This window comes from Schistocerca nitens, chromosome 5, assembly GCF_023898315.1.
Source record: "Schistocerca nitens isolate TAMUIC-IGC-003100 chromosome 5, iqSchNite1.1, whole genome shotgun sequence".
NCBI lineage: Eukaryota > Metazoa > Arthropoda > Insecta > Orthoptera > Acrididae > Schistocerca > Schistocerca nitens.
In genome coordinates this window covers 75,798,727-75,822,555 of record NC_064618.1, presented here as the reverse complement: position 1 = coordinate 75,822,555, position 23,829 = coordinate 75,798,727, and positions in this window count along the sequence as shown.

Below are 23,829 nucleotides of genomic sequence, written 5' to 3'. Positions count from 1 at the left end.
ATCGCCATGCAAACGTGGGCCTGGAGGGATCCCACTTAATACTTAAAAAAAACGTGAGCGTAGGCTTCAGTTTAGAAAGGCACTTCCCCTCAAGCTCTCGGCATTTCCCCTACAGCGCTCTGAGCGACCGCCCACCACTGTCAGTGTCCCCACGCTTCCCCAGCCGACTGCGCATCTAGCGGCCACGGAATTTTGCGCACACTCTGTACAGGAGATTGGCAAAATAAGGTGAACACCTGCACTTACTTGGGAATGGTTTATTAATAAGGGCTTGGACCCCCATTTGCCCATAATACAGCTGCGATTCTTTTTGAATATTGGCTTATAATGATTGTTTAGTTTACACTGGAATGTTACGCCCCTCTTTGGTCAGAACATCTTCTAACTCCTATAGTGACGAGGGAGGCGGAAATCTGCTCCGTAGTCTGCGCTCCAATAGAGCCGACAAGGGTTAGATAATGTTGAAGTCCGGGGACTGTGCTGGCCAGGGAAGACGCTGCAGTTCAGTTGCATGCTGCTCATACCACGATTGTACTGTCCTGGCTGTGCGAATGAGTGAATTGTCGTGAAACATGGCATCATTGTTGGAGAACAACATTTGAAACATGGGGTGCACCTGATCACCTAAAATGTTCACGTAATATTTGTCTGTAACACGGCCATTGAGTGTAATGATGGGACCAGCAGAATACCATGATATATCTGCCCACACTTCCACCTCTATGTTTAATCGTCCTCCACCTCCAGATTTAAACCTGTCCCGATGTTGGAAGTAACGAAAACGTTGACTTGTCGTATCATATGACGTGTTTCCACTGAACAGCCATCCACGAATTGTGCTCCTGACACCATGTTTTACGCTTCTTTGCGTTGGTTTTCGTCACTAATGGTTTCGGTGTAGCAGCTCGTCCATGAATATACGCTTCACGGAGTTCTCGCCTGACAGTTTTGGTAGATACGGGGTCTCGAAGATGGCTGTTGAGCTCTGCAGTCACTTCAGCTGCCGCAGTTTTGTGTTGTTTTGATACAACTCGTGCTAGCGTATGACGATGTCATTTAATTTTGATTTGCGCCCACTATTACGTTTATACGATGATGTCTTTTCATGTTTTGTGTAGGCTGTCGTGACTGTTGAAACAGTTGCTCTTCGAACGTTCAAGTTGACTGTCTTGGTTACTGATGAGATGAGAAGTTCCGCCTTTTTTTTTTTTCTCTGTTTTGTTTCACCCATACATGTTTCAGCACATTTGTGCTGTCGTCAGTGGGTTTAATTTTCATTTTCAACTGTAAAATTGTTGTTACATATTAACATTTGTGTTGTTTATAACATTATGTCAAAGTTACATTTATAGCTTAATTGGCGAAAAGTAGATATATGCATTAGTTAACATACCTTACATGATGCTATTGTGCATTTATTTTGGCAGCTATCTGCTACACAATATACGTCATCTGCAAACAGCAAAACGTTATCCATTTACAAAGGGAAATGAGTCTGTATCACGTTTTTTTTTTTTTTTGTGTGTGTGTGTGTGTGTGTAACTTACAGTTTGGAAGTTGTGGTGCGTTCTCCTGTGTTGTTGTCGAAGTCAATAGGCTTACTTGGTGACCTATGGTCACTTGACACTGCACTTTTTCGATTTCTCAAAACATAGGTGGAGTTTTCGCTGCCGTTACGTGTTGTTGTGGCTGTGTGGTGTTCATTTGTTTCGTAGCGTGTTTGGCTGGGTGAGGCGCGCAAGTCTGAATTGTATTTGGCGTCAGTGGTGTATGGTTTGTGTGGGTTTGCGTGTGTGTGTTGAGTACTGGGGCAGAGAGAGAGAGAGAGAGAGAGAGAGAGAGAGAAATCGAAAAATTGTAGTGCCAAGTGACCATAGGTCAGCAAGTAAGTCTATTTACTTCGCCAACAACACAGGAGAACGGACCACAACTTCAAAACTGTAAGTTACTCACAAATAACGTGATACAGACTCATTTCCGTTCGTAAATGCATAACAAACAGAAAAATATATTATGTTTTGCTGTTTGCAGATGACAAGTTGTATGTTGTGTAGCAGTATAGCAACCTAAATAAATGGACAATAACATCATGTAAGGTCTGTAAACTAATGCATACATCCACTTTTCGCCAGTTAAGCTATAAATGGAACTTTGACATAATGTTATAAACAACAAAAATGTTAATATGTAACAATTTCATAGTTAAAAATAAAAATTAAACCCACTGACGTTAGCACAAATGTGGTGAAACATGTATTGGTGAAAAAAAAAACGGAAAAAAAGTTGTCTTGCATAAGGCGGTACTTCTCATCCCATTTCCGTAACAAGCACGGACACAAGAAGAAGAACTGCACCACAAGATGATTATTAAACTTCCTGGCAGATTAAAACTGTGTGCCGCACCGAGACTCGAACTCGGGACCTTTGCCTCTCGCGGGCAAGTTCTCTACCATCTGAGCTACTCAAGCACGACTCACGCCCAGTCCTCACAGCTCTACTTCTGCCAGTACCTCGTCTCCTACCTTCCAAACTTTACAGAAGCTCTCCTGCGAACCTTGCAGAACTAGGACTCCCGAAAGATAGGATATTGCGTAGACATGGCTTAGTTCTGCAAGATTCGCATGAGAGCTTCTGTAAAGGTAGGAGACGAGGTACTGGCAGAAGTAAAACTGTGAGGACGGGGCATGAGTCGTGCTTGGGTAGCTCAGACGCAGTCTGCCTTCGGCAGTGACACAGTGCGGACCGTGTTGCCTGCCGGCCGCGCTGTGGTGCGCGCGCCTGTTTGTTCACGCCGGAGCGGCTTCGCGGTGTTGTGAGTCTAGAACGAGGTGGCACACTCGTACAGAAAAACGACTTTGAAGTTCAGTTTTGCGAACGACTACACACGACCAAAGGCACACGAGGTTGAACGTTTCTTAAAAGAAGAGGTAAAAATCAATCCACAGGAAATCGTGGGAATCAATTTATCGATCGTTTCTAGCGTCGTTTATGTCAAGCTTGTTGACGAGGCTGCTTGCGAAAGGCTTCTAAAACGTTCACCGAACGGGTATCGTTTCTGTCATGCCGACGGGAATGTTGGTGCAGTTACAGTCGATCACGCGGGAATATGGGATCCGCACTATACGAGTCTTCGAACTTCCGTTTGAGGTCCCGTCTGAACTTGTTACCGACGCCTTTCGACCATACGGTATAGTTCTGTCCCATGTGGCCGAAAAAATGGACGAGTTTTACCACATACCCCGTTTTAAATGGGGTGAGACAAATACGGATAGAACTGCGAAAGCACGTCCCCTCTTATTTGTACATAGGAGGTTGTCGAGCAATTATAATCTATGATGGGCAACCTCGCACTTGCTCGGGGTGCGGGAAAGAAGGTCACGTCCGCTCGGAATGCCTCCAGCGACGTTTAGTGCAAACTCCACGGGATGACGTTCAGGCGCCACAACAGATGACTGTCTTACCGTTGACCTTTGTGGAAGCCCTGAGAGGCGATGTGAGGGAGATTTCCGATGGGCACCAGCAGCTGCCCCCTATAGAGAACATGGACACCAACGGACTGGAACTCCGACCACCGGTTCCACCACAGCAGACACAGGACACCACACAAGAGATGCAGCTGACGGCCGCTCCAGGCTCATCCGTGGTGGCTGCCAGTGCTTCCACCGAGAGCGTGATAGGCCAGGACCAAGACGGAGGATACGCAACCCAAACAGCCGATGCGGAAGCAAGGCACGGGAAAAAGCGTTCGCCGAAGAGAAGAAAGAAGCGTCGACTGACTTCTGCTGACGATAGCCATAGTCCCGAGGGGACAGTGGACGACAACGACAGTATCGACCTGAGACCAGTGGATTCAACAGATACCGAGATGACGATGCAGAAATTACACAGCGACGATAACTTGAACTCTCCTTCTGGTGACCGGAAGGCAGAAGTGAACTGTCCAACGTCAGAGCGGTGACGACGTTGCCTCCCATCCTTCGACCAGTTTTGGAAATATGCTGGGGGACTGGGCGCAAGAAATGGACTAGCAGGAACAGAATGAAACTACGAACGCGACGATTGAGGATAGTCCTGGCCAGAGGCCGGGAGGGGTCGGGAAATTATGAACAACTTAATATGGTGAGGAGCGCCGGGGGTGCAGATAGCCGCTTAATGGCACCGCCCTACAACTGATGAACACACGCCAGGCGTACCGCATTGCCACGGTAAACATTAATGGCATTCGGACACCGCTTAAAATTCAAATGCTGAAAGATATGTTACGCGCTGCGGACGTGGATATTGTATTCCTACAAGAAGTGCGTTTCACATCGCCGCCAGAGTTCTACGGCTACGAGGCACATTATTCAGTGCACGATGAAAGTGGATGCGGTGTGGCGATTCTGACCAGGGAAGGAATTGGACTGGAGGACGTCATGTCTCTCCCTTCGGTACGTGGCATAGCGATCACTGTCGACGGCGTTCGTTTCATCAATTAATACGCGCCATCTGGCTCCACAAAACGAAGAGAAAGGGCGACCTTTTACACCGAAGAGATAGCACCGTTGTTCGCTGGACGCTATGATAACTATATAGTGGGCGGCGACTTTAATTGTGTCGTCGACAAAAAGGACCAAGTACCTCATTATGTGCCATGCATTGAACTGCGTGAGTTGATTACCGAAATGGCGCTTCTGGATACCTGGGAACTGCAGCATGGTGACAGATCGGGTTATACGTTTGTAACGGGACATTCGGCGAGTAGACTTGATAGAGTGTATGTGAGACGAGCGCTACGGACGGCGATACTGAATGCCGAAATCTGGCCAGCGGCTTTTACGGATCATATGGCGTACGTCTGTACGATTTCACTAACGCGTCAGAAGATATGGCGGAGTAAGGGTCACTGGAAAATGAATTGTTCACTTTTACGTGACACTGAATGTCGCCGGACGATAGACGCGGCCTGGGAGACCTGCGTTCGCCGCCAACGAGCATACACCTCGGTTCTCCAGTGGTGGATTAAATGCGCAAAACCAACGTTACGGAGAACGTTGATACGATACGGGCAGGACAAATCGCAGTGGAACCGCACGACGGCTGATTTTTATTTTACAGCCCTGAGGGAGCTGATGACCCAATAACCATCGCCGGAAAGGCACACGGCCATGCGCAGGATAAAAGCCAAGTTATTACAGCTGACGAGACTAAGAATGGAAGGTATAATGGTCCGGGCGAGATTGGCGGACACAGTTGCTGCCGAAACCCCCTCCATGCACCACGTAGTACGTGAACGCCAACGACGACGCAGGACATTTATCAGGGAACTAATCTCTGAAACTGGCCAGCAAGTTGTGCACCAGCGTGATATTGCGCATGTGTTTATTTCCGCCAGTTATATGGACCTGTACAAGTGAACCACGAGACACTACATGATGTCATCTCGGAAATGCCAGATAGAGGACCACCACTGGATGCGGAGACTTTCATCACAGCGATAACAGAGGACGAGCTGACGGATGCAATTGCCAGGGGGGCTCCGAACAAGTCCCCAGGACAGGACGGCTTCCCAATAGAATTTTACCGCGCCTTTGCATACCTCATGGGACGGACCTGGATTCAGATGTACAACGAACTCCCGTTACCGCAGACTGAGATACCTACCGAATTCACGGAGGGTATCATCATCCCAATACCCAAACCACGCGGTGGCAGAAGACCAGCAGATTATAGACCACTCACTCTCTTGAACTGCGACTATAAGATTTTCGCGCGCATCCTTGGGGCTCGCCTGCGGTCTTCAATTTCTGATAGACTCCTCATCGATCAAACTTGCCTCGGCGGTAAGAGTAACGTACATACGGCGCTCGGTGACTACCGAGATATCATCGCATTAGCAGCGGCATGCCGAGTGCGTGGGGCACTCGTCGCTATTGACTTCGATCATGCGTTCGACAGAGTGGATCATACCTTTTTGCATGCGGTGATGGGCAGATTGGGAATCCCACAGGCCTTCATTCTAGTGATCATGCGACTGTTACACGGCGTGCGATCAAAGGTCTCGGTGAATGGGCGGGGCACTGACTACATTGTTATTTCAAGGTCAGTTCGTCAAGGTTGCCCCCTTTCGATATTTTTGTATGCAATGGCTTTGGAACCCTGTCTATATGGTCTCCGAAGACGGTTGGAGGGAGTGCCGTTGCCACAACTGACCGTTCACTGCCGCGCTTATGCTGACGATGTGATGCTGGTGGCACGGACAGGCGAAGAAGTACGTACGGCGTTGGCATGGATACAGCGATATGGGATGGCGGCAGGAAGCGTGCTTAATCTACAAAAATCACGCTGCATGAATGTCGGGCGAGGATTACAACCGGTGGAGGAAGGCCCGCTCATGTTAGTTAAGACCATAAAATGCCTAGGTATTACGTTCCACACGGATGTGCAGCGGACAGCAGCGGATAACTACCGACGCATATTGAAGCTGATGTGGACAATGGTGCTGTTACAGAAATTAAGAGCGTTGGATATGATTCAGAGGGTGACCTATGTTAACGCATACCTAGCACCGAGACTCACTCACGTAGCGCATGTCCTGCCTTTCAAAAAAATGGCTCTGAGCACTATGGGACTTGACTGCGGTGGTCATCAGTCCCCTAGAACTTAGAACTACTTAAACCTAAGGACATCACACACATCCATGTCCGAGGCAGGATTCGAACCTGCGACCGTAGCGGTCGCGCGGTTCCAGACTGTAGCGCCTAGAACCGTTCGGCCACTCCGGTCGGCTGCCCTGCCTTTAACGAGCACAATGGCATCACGGATACAAGCAACTTTCGGAACCTACGTCAGTGTGGGACACCTGTTTAAGATCCAATACACAACGCTTACGCTACCACCTGGAGAGGGTGGACTTGGTCTAGTGAACGTATACGAAAAGGCACGGGCGTTATTCGTCAGTACGATGTTCCGACAGTGGCGCGGTCAATTTCGCAATATCTCGGGTGCGTTGGCCGATGTACTAGCGCCCACTTCAATGCTGCCGCCAGTCAATGTGGGACATATTTAACCGAAGCTGTCACATTTCAAGTCTTTTTTTTTTTTTTTTTTTTTTTTTTTTTTTTTTTTTTTTTTTTTTTTTTTTTGAGCTTAGCTATGTCAGAGATTCCTTCCCAACAACACGACTACCGACGACGCGAGATGTATACCAACTCTTACTGCGCCGGTGCCCCAGGAATACCCTGGAAAAGAAGTACCCAGACAAGAACTGGCGACAGATATGGCGCGTTATACGGAACGTTTACCTCCCAACGTCGGTACGCTCAACATGGTATGTGGTGGTAAATAGGAAGTTCGCAACGAATCAACGGCGGCACGCGATTCATTTGGCAGACACTCCACTATGTTTAGGCTGCGCAACAGTGGACACTGATGAACATCGTTTAGCATGTAGTGGGACGGCTCCAGTGTGGCACTTGGCACAACAGATATTGGCGTTCCTGTTACGCTCCGCCCCTCACACAATTTCATCAGGCACCCTTTTTTTCCCCCACGAATCTTATTTTCCGGTCCAAAAAACCAATGCAGTGACATGGGTACGGGGAATGGTGGTGGGCTACGTGTATAACGAATCGGAAAAGGACAAAATTGATTTTTGGCATTTTCTCCTGGATGGACACACGAAGCTGCAACAGCATAAGAAATATGGGCAAGACTTCGCTAATTACTTGCGACTTACATTTACCGACCCGCCGGCCAGATGGGGTGTGACGGGTGAGAGATGAGATAGACGAAGAAGCCGAAATAGACATCGATCACACTTACGGACCCTTAGTTAATTTCGAGAAGACGACCCAGTCTTACGCCAACGTCTGGAGAACGAGTCGATAGATGGCTCTCTTGCTCTATCGAACGTCGGGTCGTGAGCAGGTGTCGCTCCCGACACGAATTTCATTTCATTGCTACAGGAGCATGTTTCTTTTGCATTTGTACTATCCGCAATGTCCTCATGTCTTTCATTTGGGCATTTTCAGTTTTATTCATTTCCTTAATTCATTAATTTTCTAATGAGGCACTACTTGTCAACATATGGACATTGTAGACACTATTTATGCGGTAGTACAACAAAATGTATGTCAGCAAAGGTGGTAAGCCTAACATTGAAAAAAAAAAAGAAGGATAGAGCGTGTGCCATGTAAGTAAGGAAAAAAAAAGACGGTAAAGCACTTGCCCGCGAAAGGGAAAGGTCCCGAGTTCGAGTCTCGGTCCGGCGCACAATTTTAATCTTCCAGGAAGTTTCATATCAGCGCACACTCCGCTGGAGAGTGAAAATCTAATTCTGGAAACATCCCCCAGGCTGTGGCTAAGCCATGTCTGCACAATATCCTTTCTTTCAGGACTGCTAGTTCTGCAAGGTTCGCAGGAGAACTTCTGTAAAGTTTGGAAGGTAGGAGACGAGGTACTAGCGGAAGTAAAACTGTGAGGACGGGGCGTGAGTCGTGACTGGGTAGCTCAGATGGTAAAGCACCTGCCCGCGAAAGGCAAAGGTCCCGAATTCGAGTCCTCAGTCCAGCGCACAGTTATAATCTTCCAGGAAGTTTCATATCAGCGAACACTCCGCTGCAGAGTGAAAATCTCATTCAAGATGATTATTGGTTACTGATACTCCAGCTAATCGGGCTCCCACAATCTACCCTGTTTGCAACTCTGTTAGGTCTTTCATTGCACGTCGGCCTCGACCTCTGAATGCAAATACGGAGTGTGCGCTACTCGTAAACAACCTGCACTGATGCCGGCCGGAGTGGCCGTGCGTTTCTAGGCGCTACAGTCTGGAACCGAGCGACCGCTACGGTCGCAGGTTCGAATCCTGCCTCGGGCATGGATGTGTGAGATGTCCTTAGGTTAGTTAGGTTTAAGTAGTTCTAAGTTCTAGGGGACTGATGACCTCAGAAGTTAAGTCGCATAGTGCTCAGAGCCATTTGAACATGCACTGATGCCTAGTTCGTACTGAACACCCGCAGTCCAGCGCGATACGTGCCTTACCTGCGTTGTTGACCGCCGCACGGGTTTAGCCGAGCGGTCTAGGGCGCTGCAGTCATGGACTGTGCGGCTGGTCCCGGCGGAGGTTCGAGTCATCCCTCGGGCATGGGTGTGTGTGTTTGTCCTTAGGATAATTTAAGTTAAGTAGTGTGTAAGCTTAGGGACTGATGACCTTAGCAATTAAATCCCACAAGATTTCACACACATTTGAACATTTTTTGCGTTGTTGACCGTCCAACACAACCATCCCGTAGCTGCCGCTGTTCACATTATTTTGCGTCTCCCCTGTAACTGTACGAGCGTCCCCTTTGGAGCCGGCATGCGTCATAGGGTGTGTACTCGTGCGCAGGTGATCGGCTGGCAGACGTGGGACGGGCGGGAGGTGGGCGCGGTGGCCGAGCTGCGCTACCTGCTGGACAACGGCTCGCTGCTGCTGCCCGCCTTCGCCGGCTCGCTCTTCTCTCCCGGCGTGCACCGCGCCGCCTACCGCTGCGTCGCCCGCAACACCGCCGGCGCTGCCGTCAGCCGCCGCGTCATCGTGCACGCGGGTGAGCTCTACCTGCCTCCTCTCCCACTCCTACCCCAACTGCGCGAAGCGTTATTCAACCCTGAAAGCCAGCAACAGTCTAAATCACACAGCCACTTTTTTTTTTTCTTTATTGTAATTTTAAGCACCTCATACAAGGCGGGCTGGCAGCAGCATAATACGCTGCTCTTCAGCCTTAAGGGGTATAATAATACGATATATAGGTGACACAGACAATACAAAAAAATTGCGGGCAAAGAATGTAGATACAAAAACAATAAACACGAAGCCGTTCACGCTGGACGAAAATACACTAACACTCGTTGACACGGCGCACAGAAGACGGACGACGGCGACGGCACACGTGAACAGATGAGGCGTGACGACGAAGAACACTAAATCAGACGAAGGCACACACACGAGACACTGATGGCGATGATCTCCGGCGCGCGAATGTTCACTGAGCGTGTGCGAGTCCGGGGACCTGCCAAGGGAGGAGGAGGAGGAAGGGGAGGGGGAGAGGGAGAGGGGAGAGCAGAGCAGAGCAGAGATGCCAGGGGCACGGGAGAGAGGGGGAGGGGGGAAGGGGGAGGGGAAGCCTGGGGGAAGAGGGGTGGATGGAGGGGACGGGGGAAAAGGAAACAGAAGGGAGGGAGGGTGCCTAAAGGAAAGGGCAGGGTCAAAGTTGATAGGAGGGGTAGATGGAGGGGAGGAGGACATCATCAGGGAGGGGGAGCTGGCGGAAGCCACCTTGGGAGAGGGTAAGGAGGGTGGAGAGATGGAGACCGGGTGGGATGTGGGAATACAGGCGCGGCAGCGGGCGGGGGAGGGAGAGGATCGGGGAGACGAGCGGGTGAGGAGGATCGAGTTTACGGGAGGTGTACAGGATCCGTATCCTTTCAAGGAAAAGGAGGAGGTGGGGGAAGGGGATGAGATCATACAGGATCCGCGTAGGGGAGGGGAGACGGATGCGATAGGCGAGGCGGAGAGCATGGCGTTCTAGGATTTGGAGGGATTTATAAAAGGTAGGGGAGGCGGAGATCCAAGCCGGATGGGCATAACAAAGGATAGGGCGGATGACGGATTTATAGGTGTGGAGGATGGTGGAGGGGTCCAGACCCCACGTACGGCTGGAGAGGAGCTTGAGGAGACTGAGTCGGGAGCGTGCCTTGGCTTGGATTGTCCGGAGGTGGGGAGTCCAGGAGAGGCGACGGTCGAGGGTACGCCAAGGTACTTAAGGGTGGGAGTGAGGTCGATAGGACGGCCATAGATGGTGATGTAGAAATCAAGGAGGCGGAAGGAAGCAGTGGTTTTGCCTACAATGATCGCCTGGGTTTTGGAAGGATAGACCTTGAGCAACCACTGGTTGCACCAAGCGGTGAACCGGTCAAGATGGGATTGGAGAAGGTGTTGGGAGCGCTGCAGGGTGGGGGCAAGGGCAAGGAAGGTGGTGTCATCGGCAAACTGGAGAAGGTGGACGGGGGGTGACGGCAGCGGCATGTCCGCCGTGTACAAAAGGTACAGAAGGGGGGAGAGGACGGAGCCTTGGGGCACACCGGCAGAGGGGAAAAAGGTGTAGGAATCGGTGTTATGGATGGTGACATAGGAAGGACGGCGGGAGAGAAAGGAGCCGATCAGACAGACGTAGTTAATGGGAAGGGGGAAGGTTTGGAGCTTGAAGAGGAGACCGGAATGCCATACGCGGTCATATGCACGTTCGAGGTCCAGGGAGAGGAAGATTGCGGAGCGACGGGAATTAAGCTGTTCGGAAAGGAGATGAGTGAGGTGAAGGAGAAGGTCGTCGGAAGAGAAGGACGGCCGAAAGCAACGCTGGGTAACGGGAAGGAGGCGGTGCTGGCGGAGATGCTGGTGGATGCGTCGGGTGAGGATAGATTCCAGGACCTTTCTGAAGACTCACACAGCCACACGGTCTTTCACAAATATGTCTTAATCATATACGAACGACATTCAGTCAGCAGGGATTCATTCCAATAAAAATACAATTTGGCAGCCGGCTACTTACACCTACACCGATACAAAAAGAAACAGAAGTCGATTTTGAAGAAGTAGGAGATCTAGTATTAGAATCAGAATTTAAGAGAGCTTTGGAGGAATTAAAATCAATTAAGGCAGAAGCGATAGTGTTGTGTACACAGTTCCGCATAGTCAGCGCGTACACAACTTTCCCACTAGAGCACGCCCCGCTAAGCACAACAGCGCAGGCGCAGCGCTCATCCGTCTCCGCACTACGAGGTGGCGCTGTCTTAGAGACGGACCAAATTCTGCTTCCGCCGATCCGCGTATTAATATGTAACGCAGCCAATGAGATTGCTGCTAACGTAGAACCTTTTCTCCTCGAGGATCACACTCGCGCAGTGATACCTGAACGCGCAAGGTATTATAACGATTGTACAGACCTCCAATTAATCAGTCTACACCAGTCTGTATTTGTCTGTACCAGTCTGTAGCCTAGTTTCAGTGTGCACCTAATAAGATTATCATATTCCTGTACATAGCCATGAAGAGAAATGTTTAGACATTTTGTCAAGTATCAGAGATATGTGAGAATAAGATTAACGTACCAAGACCAAAGGAACTTCAGATTGTGAATTGTGAACAGCATCCAGAATCAAGTTAAGTAATTCTTATGCTTGTTATTATTTTAATAAATGTGTGTGAAAATTAATCTAGTTGTGTTTAAAGTTGGTCACCGTCCATCTGCTACTCTAAGCGTGCAAGTGGCATTTCTATTGTCTTACATAACGGCAGAAGATAAACACGCCACGATAAGACCACGAGACATATTGCTGACACTCGCCTACTTCGTTAGAGTGACAAGTCAAATAATCTGATGGTATGTGTACCGAAGGTCTTACAGTACGCACACCACAGATAGATAACATTCCATCAGTGTTTCTAAAATAATTTCGTTAAGTGCCAACAAAACACTTATTCATGTTTGTGTGTAGAATGTAGAAGTTTGGCGACATACCAGCTGAATTTCGCGAAAAATATCATCCACACAATTCCGAAGACGGCAAGAGCTGACAAGTGCGAGAAATATCGTACACCGGTGTGGCCGTGCGGTTCTAGGCGCTTCAGTCTGGAACCGCGTGACCGCTACGGTTGCAGGTTCGAATCCTGCCTCGGGCATGGATGTGTGTGATGTCCTTAGAATAGTTAGGTTTAAGTAGTTCTAAGTTCTAGGCGACTGATGACCACACATGTTAAGTCCCATAGTGCTCAGAGCCATTTGAACCATTTGAATATCGTACAGTCAGCGTAACAGCTCATGCAAGTTGCTCTAAAGAATAATATACCGAAGAATGGAAAAAAAACTGAGGATGTGTCACATGACGATCAGTTTGGCCTTAGGAAAAGTAAAGGTACCAGAGAGGCAGTTCTGACGTTGAGGCTAATAATGGAAGCAAGACTGAAGAAAAATCAAGATACGTTCATAGGATTTGCCGACCTGGAAAAAACGCTCGACAACGTAAAATGGTAAAAGATGTTTTAAATTCTGAGAAAAATAGGGGTAAGCTGTAGGGAGAGACTAGGGAATCGAGGAGTGCACGACCAAGAACCAAGTGCTCGTATTAAAAAGGGTGTAAGACAAGGATGCAACCTTTCACCCCTACGGTTCAATCTGCACAGTGAGGAAGCAATGATGGAAATAAAAGAAAAGTGCCGGAGTGGAATTAAAATTCAAGGTGAAAGGATATCAATGATAGGGTTCGCTGACGACATTGCTATCCTGAGTGAAAATGAAGAAGAATTACACGATCTGCTGAAGGGAATGAACAGCCTACTAAGTATAGAAATTGAAGAAAGACGAAAGTAATGAGAAGCACCAGAAATGAGAACAGCGAGAAATTTAACAAATGGTTCAAATGGCTCTGAGCACTATGGGACTCAACTGCTGAGGTCATAAGTCCCCTAGAACTTAGAACTACTTAAACCTAACGAACCTAAGGACAACACACACAGCCATGCCCGAGGCAGGATTCGAACCTGCAACCGTAGCGGTCGCGCGGTTCTAGACTGTAGCGCCAGAACCGCTCGGCCACCAGCGGCCGGCAGAAATTTAACATCAGGATTGATCGTCACGAAATAGATGAAGTTCAAGCATTCTACTACCTAGGCAGCAAAATAACCAATCAAAGAGGACATCAAAAGCAGACTAACACTGGGAAAAACGGCGTTCCTGGCGAAGAGAAATCTACTAGAATCAAATATAGGCCTTCATTTTACGAATAAATATCTGAGAATTTAAGTTTGGAGCACAGCATTGTATGGTAGTGAAATATAGACTGTGGAAAAACTGTAATGTAAGAGAATCGAAGCATTTGAGATGTGGTACTACAGACGAATGTTGAAGATTGGGTGGACTGATAAGGTAAGGAATGAGGACGATCTGTGCATATGTGGAAAGCATTGACAAGGAGAAGGGACAGGATGGTCGGACACCAGGAAATGCGTTCCATGGTACTAGAGGGAGCTGTAGAGGGCAGAAACTGTAGAGGAAGACAGAGACTGGAACAAATTGAGCAAACAATTGAGGACGCAGGTTGCAAGTACTTCACTAAAATGAAGAGGTTGGCGCAGAAGAGGAATTCATGACGCGCCGCCTCAAACCAGCCAGGAGATGGATCACGAGAGAGAGAGAGAGAGAGAGAGAGAGCCATGTAAGCCATAAACTTAACATAAAAATTGGTGACCAGGAAATGTAAGAAGAATTCTGATACTTTGGAAGAAAAACAGCACATAATGGACGAAGCAACGAGGACGTTAAATTTAAAAAAAAAAATAAAAAAATTAAAGAATTTGGCAAGTTCGAGTAGGAAAATAATGAGGACCAACCTTAGATGAAGGAAAATGGAGGAGGAATGTTGATACCTACGTCTTGATGCAACAACCAACAATACTACAGAAGCTGAAGAGCAAAAGAATGCAGTGGGCAATGTATCCCGTACACCAGGGAAAAAGACAGGAGAGGAAAATGGTTGAGAGGGGAAAATCAAACACCAGACGCTCCATAAGACGACCAAGGCAGCGCTAGATGGACGACCTGGCGAATGACCTAGAAGCCCCGGAGATAGAAGACAACTGGAGAAACGGAGCATGAACAAGAAGGAATGGAGGCAGTTTGTGGAAGCAGCGCGTGGTCTGCAGGGCCTGTGACCGCTGGATATGTGTTTATGTATGTATGTATGTATGTAAGTGCGAGTAGAACGTGCGATCTGAGGGTTGCATTTACGTATATACGTATAAAATTACGTATATAGGCAGTTTATCTACAGTTTTTGGTGAGTGAGTTTGTGAGTATCAAAATATGTGACGTAAATAGTCGCACTTTTAATTGCATTGACTTAGAAGCTTAAATTTTTTACACCACCAAGAGATTGTAGAGCTTTGAATATGACACAGATTTGAACTTGATTCTTCTTTCCGTATCTGAGAAAAAGGGGTCTTAACAGATGGGCAGACAGACTGACTACAAAGTGATCCTGTAACGATTCCGTTATTACAGATTGAGGTACAGAATCCTAAAGCAGACCATCACGTCAGTTAGCTAAAGAAGTCTACTATTATCAGAGCCCACTATTATCAAACATCGGCTTTAATTTGAGGAAAAAATTCTTGATAATGTAGGTCGGAGCACAGCACTGTATGGAAATGAATCACGGACAGTGACCAGACCGGAAAAGAAGAGAAACGAAGCGTTTGTGATGTAATGTTATAGAAGAATGTTGAAAATTAGGTGATTCATAAGAAATGAAGTTTTCCGCAAAATTCGCGAGGAAAGAAATACATAAGGAACACTGACAACAGTAAGGAGCAGGATGATAAGAAATGTGTTGAAACATCTGGAAATAACTTGCATAGTGATAGAATCTTGGAGTGTGGAAACAGTAGGGGAAGACAGCGACTGGAATGTATCCAATAATAGATGACTTATCGTGCCATTGCCATCTAGAGATGAAAAGGTTTGGAAAGAGAAGAATTCTTGCCAGACCGCGTCAGATTAGTCAGAAGACTGATGAATGAAAAAGGTGTACTATAGTCTTCCAGTAGGCACGACAATCGACATCCAACGAGTACAAATATGGGATGGTGGGTTCATAACAGATCGGTATAGCTCATACGAAATCCTTGGAATCCTTGGTGTGTGTGTGGGGGGGGGGGGGGGAGGGGGGGGGCAAACAGGGGGGGGGGGTTGATGTAGTGATGTAGAGATGCCACTGGTCAGAACTGGAAAAGAGAGTCCCATTTACACATTTAGTGAAACAAACGCCTATGTCAAAAACGGTCGGTAGTTATTGGTGTGAGAAGAAGGACGAGTAGGCTTTAACATCCCGTAAATGGCGACGTTCATCACAGACTGTTTGAGATACACAGTGACTGACAAAGCTGTACTGCATAGCTGATGTCGCGACCCGTGGCATCAGGGGCGAAGTGGAAGCCAAGAACAAAATCACTAAATCTTTTACCCCTATAGCGGACCCACCAAGTTGACCGCTGCTGGCTTAAATCTAGTAGGCGTTTCCAACATTCATGAAAAGAGCTCCACTAATATACTGCAATAAGCCATAGTAGAAATTTGGCGAGTAAGCACTGTCCACCTAAGAGATTGGTGTGTGTCAAGGTAGGAACATCCCCCAGGACACGTGAGGGTTGGGATATATGTGGAAATCTTTGACTGTACTGCATTCCGGAGTAAAAAGAATCAAAAGCAACAATTATATATGGGCATTATCAGACGCACAGGTGCTGTGCGATTGCTGACAAGACCAGACTACCACCCATCTTCTGGATGCTAGCAATAGCCAAGCACCTATACTGATAAGGAGCTCAGCTTTTTGTCAAATGCTTCTTATCTCTATAAATTACATGTTACATATATGTTCATATATAATTTATAGTTTTAGAAACTCTATCTTAACAAATTTCATACGTTGTTTGTTATTATATACAGTGTTTGATGCTTCTGACACAATAAAATAAATAAATATTGGTGTAGGCTGTCTTTTTCTCCATCGATTATTTCTTGTTGGTTGTGTTTGTGCCCGTACCTTGGTCCTCTATCTCTGATGATGTCAGATACAGCACAGAACGCGGTTTCCTATATCATACCGTTTTAAGCTTGTTCTGGCATCAGCATAGATCGGTCTAAGTGTTCCAGCAGCGCGGCTTCTCCGGCCACCAGATCTCCATTCCTTAGATTTTAGGCTGTAGGGACATCTAAAGGCGCCTATGTATTCCATGCCAGTCGCTTACAGGATCATGTGTCCCATGCAAGTGAGCCGTAAATCGAGAATAGATAAGTGTGTGATTCTTTGAGGACGGGGGATTAAGGATGTGCAGGAATGATTGGTAACCACCTCCTATGCTGTGATCAGAGAGATGCCTCAAATAGCACCGTACAGAAAGGACCACACATCGACAAGTAGTTGTTTCTTAACATGCAAGGTGAAAAAAAACTATTTATAGAAATTTTATCGTGTTTAGAGGAGATAACAAAAACACTTCTAGTTTGTGTCAAAAGTGTTACATGTGTATCGTTTCCCCAGTAGACATGCACAAAGCTTTGAAGTTACAGATGTTCAGAGTCGGCGTTCAGACTGGCGTTTGACGAATATTGTTTTAGAGATGTTGCTGAAAATGTGTCCACCGTCAACAGAGACTTGCCTTAAACGTGTGGGTTGGTATTGTTCACGACCATCTCACTGGACCGAATCGTCTAACACTCTTGGTGATTGAAATTACCATGTTTTCTCCATGAAGTACTCTCGGAAATTTTGCATAATGTCCCGCTAACGGACACGCAGTGATTATGGTTTCAGCATGACGGGATCCCACCACACGTTAACGTTGATGTCAGAGAGAACATTTAGGCAGCGTTTCCCCCAATTGTTGGCTTGGGAAGGCTGGGCCATTACCGTGGCAACACCGTTCTCGCTACCTCACTCCAATGGATTCCTTTTTGTCGGAGGAGATGAGGCGTTTCGTGCCCGGGACACCAATAGACTTTCTAAAAGAGCTTGTTGCACATTTAGCTGAAGCTGCAACCATTATTCATGAAATACGTAGTTGTTTTGTGTGTGTTAGACAATCATTAGCTCGCACATGTCCGTTCGGTATTACTGTAAACGCAAGACATCTTCAGCAACGACTCTAAAACGGTATTCAACAGGCGTCAATGTCTCCGGACATCACTACTATCGAATTCATCATAGACCCCCTACTGGAAAAACGATGCACCTGTGACATTTTTGCCACACAAAAAAGTGTTTCCGTTTAGCTCTTCTAAAAACTAAAATTTTGTACATATAGTTTCTTTACGCCCTATATATTTGTTTTTTTTTTTCAGTTTTCACCCGTACTATGTGCTGTGATAATAGATAACGCCTATTTGTCACAGAGTGTAAACAATTCAGTAATTTATCTGCACAGTTCAGAGTCCCAAACAAAAAAAGGCTAATATAGTATTGTAGAATTGTAGAGTCGGCTAACAGCCTCAAAATTCAGGAGCACTCGGGTCACTTTAATCTTTCCATGACACTGACGGTATTGAATGAAACGTTAGTCTTCACATAGTTATAATAGATTTATGTCAGAATTTATTGACCACCTAACTAGCGAGATGTCACAGCCGCCAGACACAGATCTTGCATTTTGGCGGCCCGCGGTTCACCTACCCGTCTCCCCCCCCCCCCCCCCCCCCTCACGCGATTTCCATGGGCTCCTTAAACTGCTTAACAAAAATGTTCTAATGGTTCTTTTGAGGTGGATACTTCCCACCCGATCCTTCACAGATCCGAGCCGGCTATCCATCTCTAACGGGTTCGTCGTCGAGGGGACGTTAAACTCTGCATCCATCCGTTCCGTATTAATTATTATCTATAGCACTTTTTTTATGAAGCTGTGCCAGAAAATCTCTCCAAATTTATTTCGAAAATTTGTGTATCTGTTTAGCGTGAAATATGTTGACAAACCGCTTTTAAATATGTTACCTGCTGGAAAAGAAAACTGATAATCTCTTTGGTGACAATCAGACTGGCTTTAGGAAAGGTGAAGGCAACAGGGAGGCACCTCTGCCGTTGCGATTGACAATGCGAACAAGTCCTGAGAAGCATGAGGACACGTTCAATGATTTGTCGACCAACATAAAGTGTTCGTCAGTGTAAAATGGTGCAAAATGTTCAGAATAGTAGGTGTAAGCTATAGGGAAAGGAGGTAATATACATAACAACTCAAAAGGAGCAACAAAAATTAAGAACAAAATGCTCACATTAAAAAGGGTGTAAGACTTGGAGGTAGCCTTTTTCTCCTACTGTTCCATTAGGGCATCGAAGAAGCAATGACGGAAATAAAAGAAAAGTTCAGGAGGATTAAAATTGAGAGTGAAAGAATAACGATTGTAAGATCCCCTGGTGACATTGCTGACCTGAGACAACGCGATTAAGAATTACAGTCTTGCGGTGCTTTGTCAGTCTTACGGTTCGTGGAATATGGACTGTGAGTAAAGCGAAAAAAAGACGAATATAATGATCAGTAGCATAAATGACATTAGTGAGAAATGAACCATCAAAGTTAAGGAATTGTGCTGCCTTGCAAGCAAAATAACACATGATGGGCGAAGCGAGAAGCACATAAAAAGACCAACGCAGCAAAGAGGGACATTGTTGCCCAGAAATGTTCACCATTATCAAACATCTGCCTTAATTTGAGGAACAGTTCTTGAGAGTATGCCTTTGAAGTACAACACTGTATGGTACTGAAACATGCACGGTCGGGCAACCACAACAGGAGAGAATCGAAGCGTATGTAATATGAGGCTCTAGAAGAATGTTGAAAATTACGAGAGCTGGTAAGAAGTGAGAAGTATCTCCGCCAAATCGATGAAGAAAGGAATATGTGGAAAACCCTGACGGGAAGAAAGAACAGGATGATGGGACATGTGTTAAGACATAAGGGAATAACCTCCATGGTATTAAAGGGTGCTGTAGATGGTAATAACTCTGGGGAAATCCAGAGACTGGAATACATCAAGCAGATAACTGAGGATGCTAGGTGTAAGTGCTGGTGTGAGCAGAAAACGTTGGCACACGAGAGGAAGTTGTGACAGGAGGCATCAAAACCGTCGGACTCAAAGAAACTGCCGCTAGCAGAAAAATCTGTAGACGTTTTTGAAGGCTGTCTGGTCTGGATGTTGCAAAACAGAGCTAACTATCACGGTCACCACGTGGACACTGAAGACACAATGTGAATAATAAGAGCGATAAGGAAATGGCAAGTATTTCATGCGATAGCAGCTTCCTACTTTTTTCACGCTTGTGCACTCACCTGTCGCAGTTCGAAGCCTATTGTGGTTTACCGCTGTGCTACACTTACCTTGCTTCACACAGGGTGTTTCAAAAATGACCGGTATATTTGAAACGGCAATAAAAACTAAACGAGCAGCGATAGAAATACACCGTTTGTTGCAATATGCTTGGGACAACAGTACATTTTCAGGCGGACAAACTTTCGAAATTACAGTAGTTACAATTTTCAACAACAGATGGCGCTGCAAGTGATGTGAACGATATAGAAGACAACGCAGTCTGTGGGTGCGCCATTCTGTACGTCGTCTTTCTGCTGTAAGCGTGTGCTGTTCACAACGTGCAAGTGTGCTGTAGACAACATGGTTTATTCCTTAGAACAGAGGATTTTTCTGGTGTTGGAATTCCACCGCCTAGAACACAGTGTTGTTGCAACACGACGAAGTTTTCAACGGAGGTTTAATGTAACCAAAGGACCGAAAAGCGATACAATAAAGGATCTGTTTGAAAAATTTCAACGGACTGAGAACGTGACGGATGAACGTGCTGGAAAGGTAGGGCGACCGCGTACGGCAACCACAGAGGGCAACGCGCAGCTAGTGCAGCAGGTGATCCAACAGCGGCCTCGGGTGTCCGTTCGCCGTGTTGCAGCTGCGGTCCAAATGACGCCAACGTCCACGTATCGTCTCATGCGCCAGAGTTTACACCTCTATCCATACAAAATTCAAACGCGGCAACCCCTCAGCGCCGCTACCATTGCTGCACGAGAGACATTCGCTAACGATATAGTGCACAGGATTGATGACGGCGATATGCATGTGGGCAGCATTTGGTTTACTGACGAAGCTTATTTTTACCTGGACGGCTTCGTCAATAAACAGAACTGGCGCATATGGAGAACCGAAAAGCCCCATGTTGCAGTCCCATCGTCCCTGCATCCTCAAAAAGTACTGGTCTGGGCCGCCATTTCTTCCAAAGGAATCATTGGCCCATTTTTCAGATCCGAAACGATTACTGCATCACGCTATCTGGACATTCTTCGTGAATTTGTGGCGGTACAAACTGCCTTAGACGACACTGCGAACACCTCGTGGTTTATGCAAGATGGTGCCCGGCCACATCGCACGGCCGACGTCTTTAATTTCCTGAATGAATATTTCGATGATCGTGTGATTGCTTTGGGCTATCCGAAACATACAGGAGGCGGCGTGGATTGGCCTCCCTATTCGCCAGACATGAACCCCTGTGACTTCTTTCTGTGGGGACACTTGAAAGACCAGGTGTACCGCCAGAATCCAGAAACAATTGAACAGCTGAAGCAGTACATCTCATCTGCATGTGAAGCCATTCCGCCAGACACGTTGTCAAAGGTTTCGGGTAATTTCATTCAGAGACTACGCCATATTATTGCTACGCATGGTGGATATGTGGAAAATATCGTACTATAGAGTTTCCCAGACCGCAGCGCCATCTGTTGTTGAAAATTGTAACTACTGTAATTTCGAAAGTTTGTCTGCCTGAAAATGTACTGTTGTCCCAAGCATATTGCAACAAACGGTGTATTTCTATCGCTGCTCGTTTAGTTTTTATTGCCGTTTCAAATATACCGGTCATTTTTGAAACACCTTGTATGTACCCAATCCTCATTCGTAGAAATCAGTCTTTATTAGCATACCAATACACGGTATCGCCCCGATATAAGTTAATAAAGTCTTCCCGGACAACCAATCGCTTCAAGTGGGAAGCCCGTTAATTCCATGCACATTAAATTATCTGTGAAGAGAACCATGGACATTGCCTGTGACGCGGCTCCAGCATAGCCTGTTCGTCACTAGGTCCATGAATCATGTTACGTGAAAAAATTAGAGTTCTTGGAACATATGAACCGTAGTCATCAACAAATCAAGATCGGAATGGAGGTGGAGATAGGCAGTGGCATGACTATGCTTAACGTTCTCGTCCTCAGAAAGCCAATGCGCGTAGAAAACCCACATACACGGTCCGTTACGTGCTCGCTCTCAAGCACCTCATACGACACATAGGCACAGTAGTTTTGAGAGTGCGAAAGCCGAAATTTGGCCAGAAGAAATGCGTCATCTATGGAAAATCTTGCGTCAAAAGTTACGCAATCAGCACCAGATTTTGCAGGCCATTTCTAAACGTCACTGAACAACAGAGCAAGAATGTTGCGTTCTTTGCCATTCTGTGGCTCACAAGGAGGAGGCCTCAGAAACGGTCAACTGATTCGGCTCATAACTGGCAGGTCGCTTGTGTATAACCTAAAGTGAAAGGCTCTAAGATAATTTGCTCAGCACACCTCCATTTCTGAGAAAGTCAGCCATAAAATTCACGATTCACAATCGACTCAACATTGACAGGATCGATGGGTAATTGAATATTGAGCATTTTTCGTCGTCATACACGGGGTCCACAAATGTACGTTTTCCTAGAAATCAAGGAAAGAAATTTTTGCGACTGACGCTCGTTCTTTTTATTTTGTATTTTTTCTGTACAGAAATTATAAGAGTTGAACGGTTCATAAGGTAACCAAATCAGTGAGGAATAAAAGAAAAGCAGGACGAAAATTTAAAAATTTACCCCTAATGGCTTCACCATTGCTCTGTCATTCAGTTTATTACACGTTTTCTATTTCCTTCACATAACAAGAGGGATGTTACTTGTCACCTAAACACTGAAAGCAAATACAGGATGGTCTGAAATTCCTGTCACAAACTTATAGGACTTGTAGAGGCGAGTGAGTCGATAATGTTTCGAATTGGAACCCAAGTCCAGAAACGTACCGTTCTCGTTCTACGATCGTTTGAAAACTTATTTGCTAGGTACGTTTGGAACAGGGTAGCCAAGGTGGGGGCGCCTACGTTGGTTTGGCTGATGTCATTTGACGTCCATCATGAAACTTCGTGGCAGATTAAAACTGTGCGCCGGACCGAGACTCGAACTTTGGACCTTTGCATTTCGCGGGCAAGTGCTCTACCATCTTTGCTACCGAAGCACGACTCACGCCCCGTCCTCACAGCTTTACTTCTGCCAGTACCTCGTGTCCTACCTTCCAAACTTTACAGAAGCTCTCCTGGAGCTCTTGCAGGAGAGCTTCTGTATAGTTTGGAAGGGGCGTGAGTCGTGCTTGGGTAGCTCAGTTGGTTGAAAGGCAAAGGTCCCGAGCTCGAGTCTCCGTCCGACGCACAGTTTTAATATGCCACAAAGTTTCATATCAGCGTCGCTCACCTGCTTAGAACTCATTCACTCGTCTGTGGGTGTTAGAAGTGGGCCGCGCGGAGTAGCCGCGCGGTTAGAGGCGCCATGTCACTAATCGTGCAGCCCCTGCCGCCGGAGGTTAGAGTCCTCCCTCAACATGGCTGTGAGGTCCTTAGCGTTAAGTTAAATTAGTGTGTAAGTCCAGGGACCAATGACCTCAGTAGTTTGGTGCTTTAGGAATTCACACACATGTGAACGTTTGTTAGAAGTGGTATGGAGTGTTGGAGGTGGTTATGGATGTAGTTGTTGGTCATCTACAACATACCAGACGGTGCTTGGAGCAGCAGCAGTTCCACGCGCAATTGCTCGTGTACTTGCTGAAGGGTTCTCTTTAACATGATGCAGTACGGCCTCTTCCAGTTTGGGTGTGCAGCGTCTCCTTGGAGCAACAGAGTCACGTCTCCTGACGATGAAGTTAACCTTTTCTCGAAGCCGTGGCGTAATTGTGGCGAAAATGGTATCCGACGGAGTAAAACGTTGTGCATAACAATCCCGATAAAGTCGACTAGCAGCTCCTCCATTACCATGAGCTTCGCCATTCAGAAGGATCACGTCGGTATATTCTGCAAACATGTGCTTAACCATGGTGCTCTAACACTCAGATTTGTGAATGAGGCTCGAATCAGGTCAGAGAGGTAGGTTAGATGTCAAATGACATCAGCCAGTCCGACGTAAACACCGCCC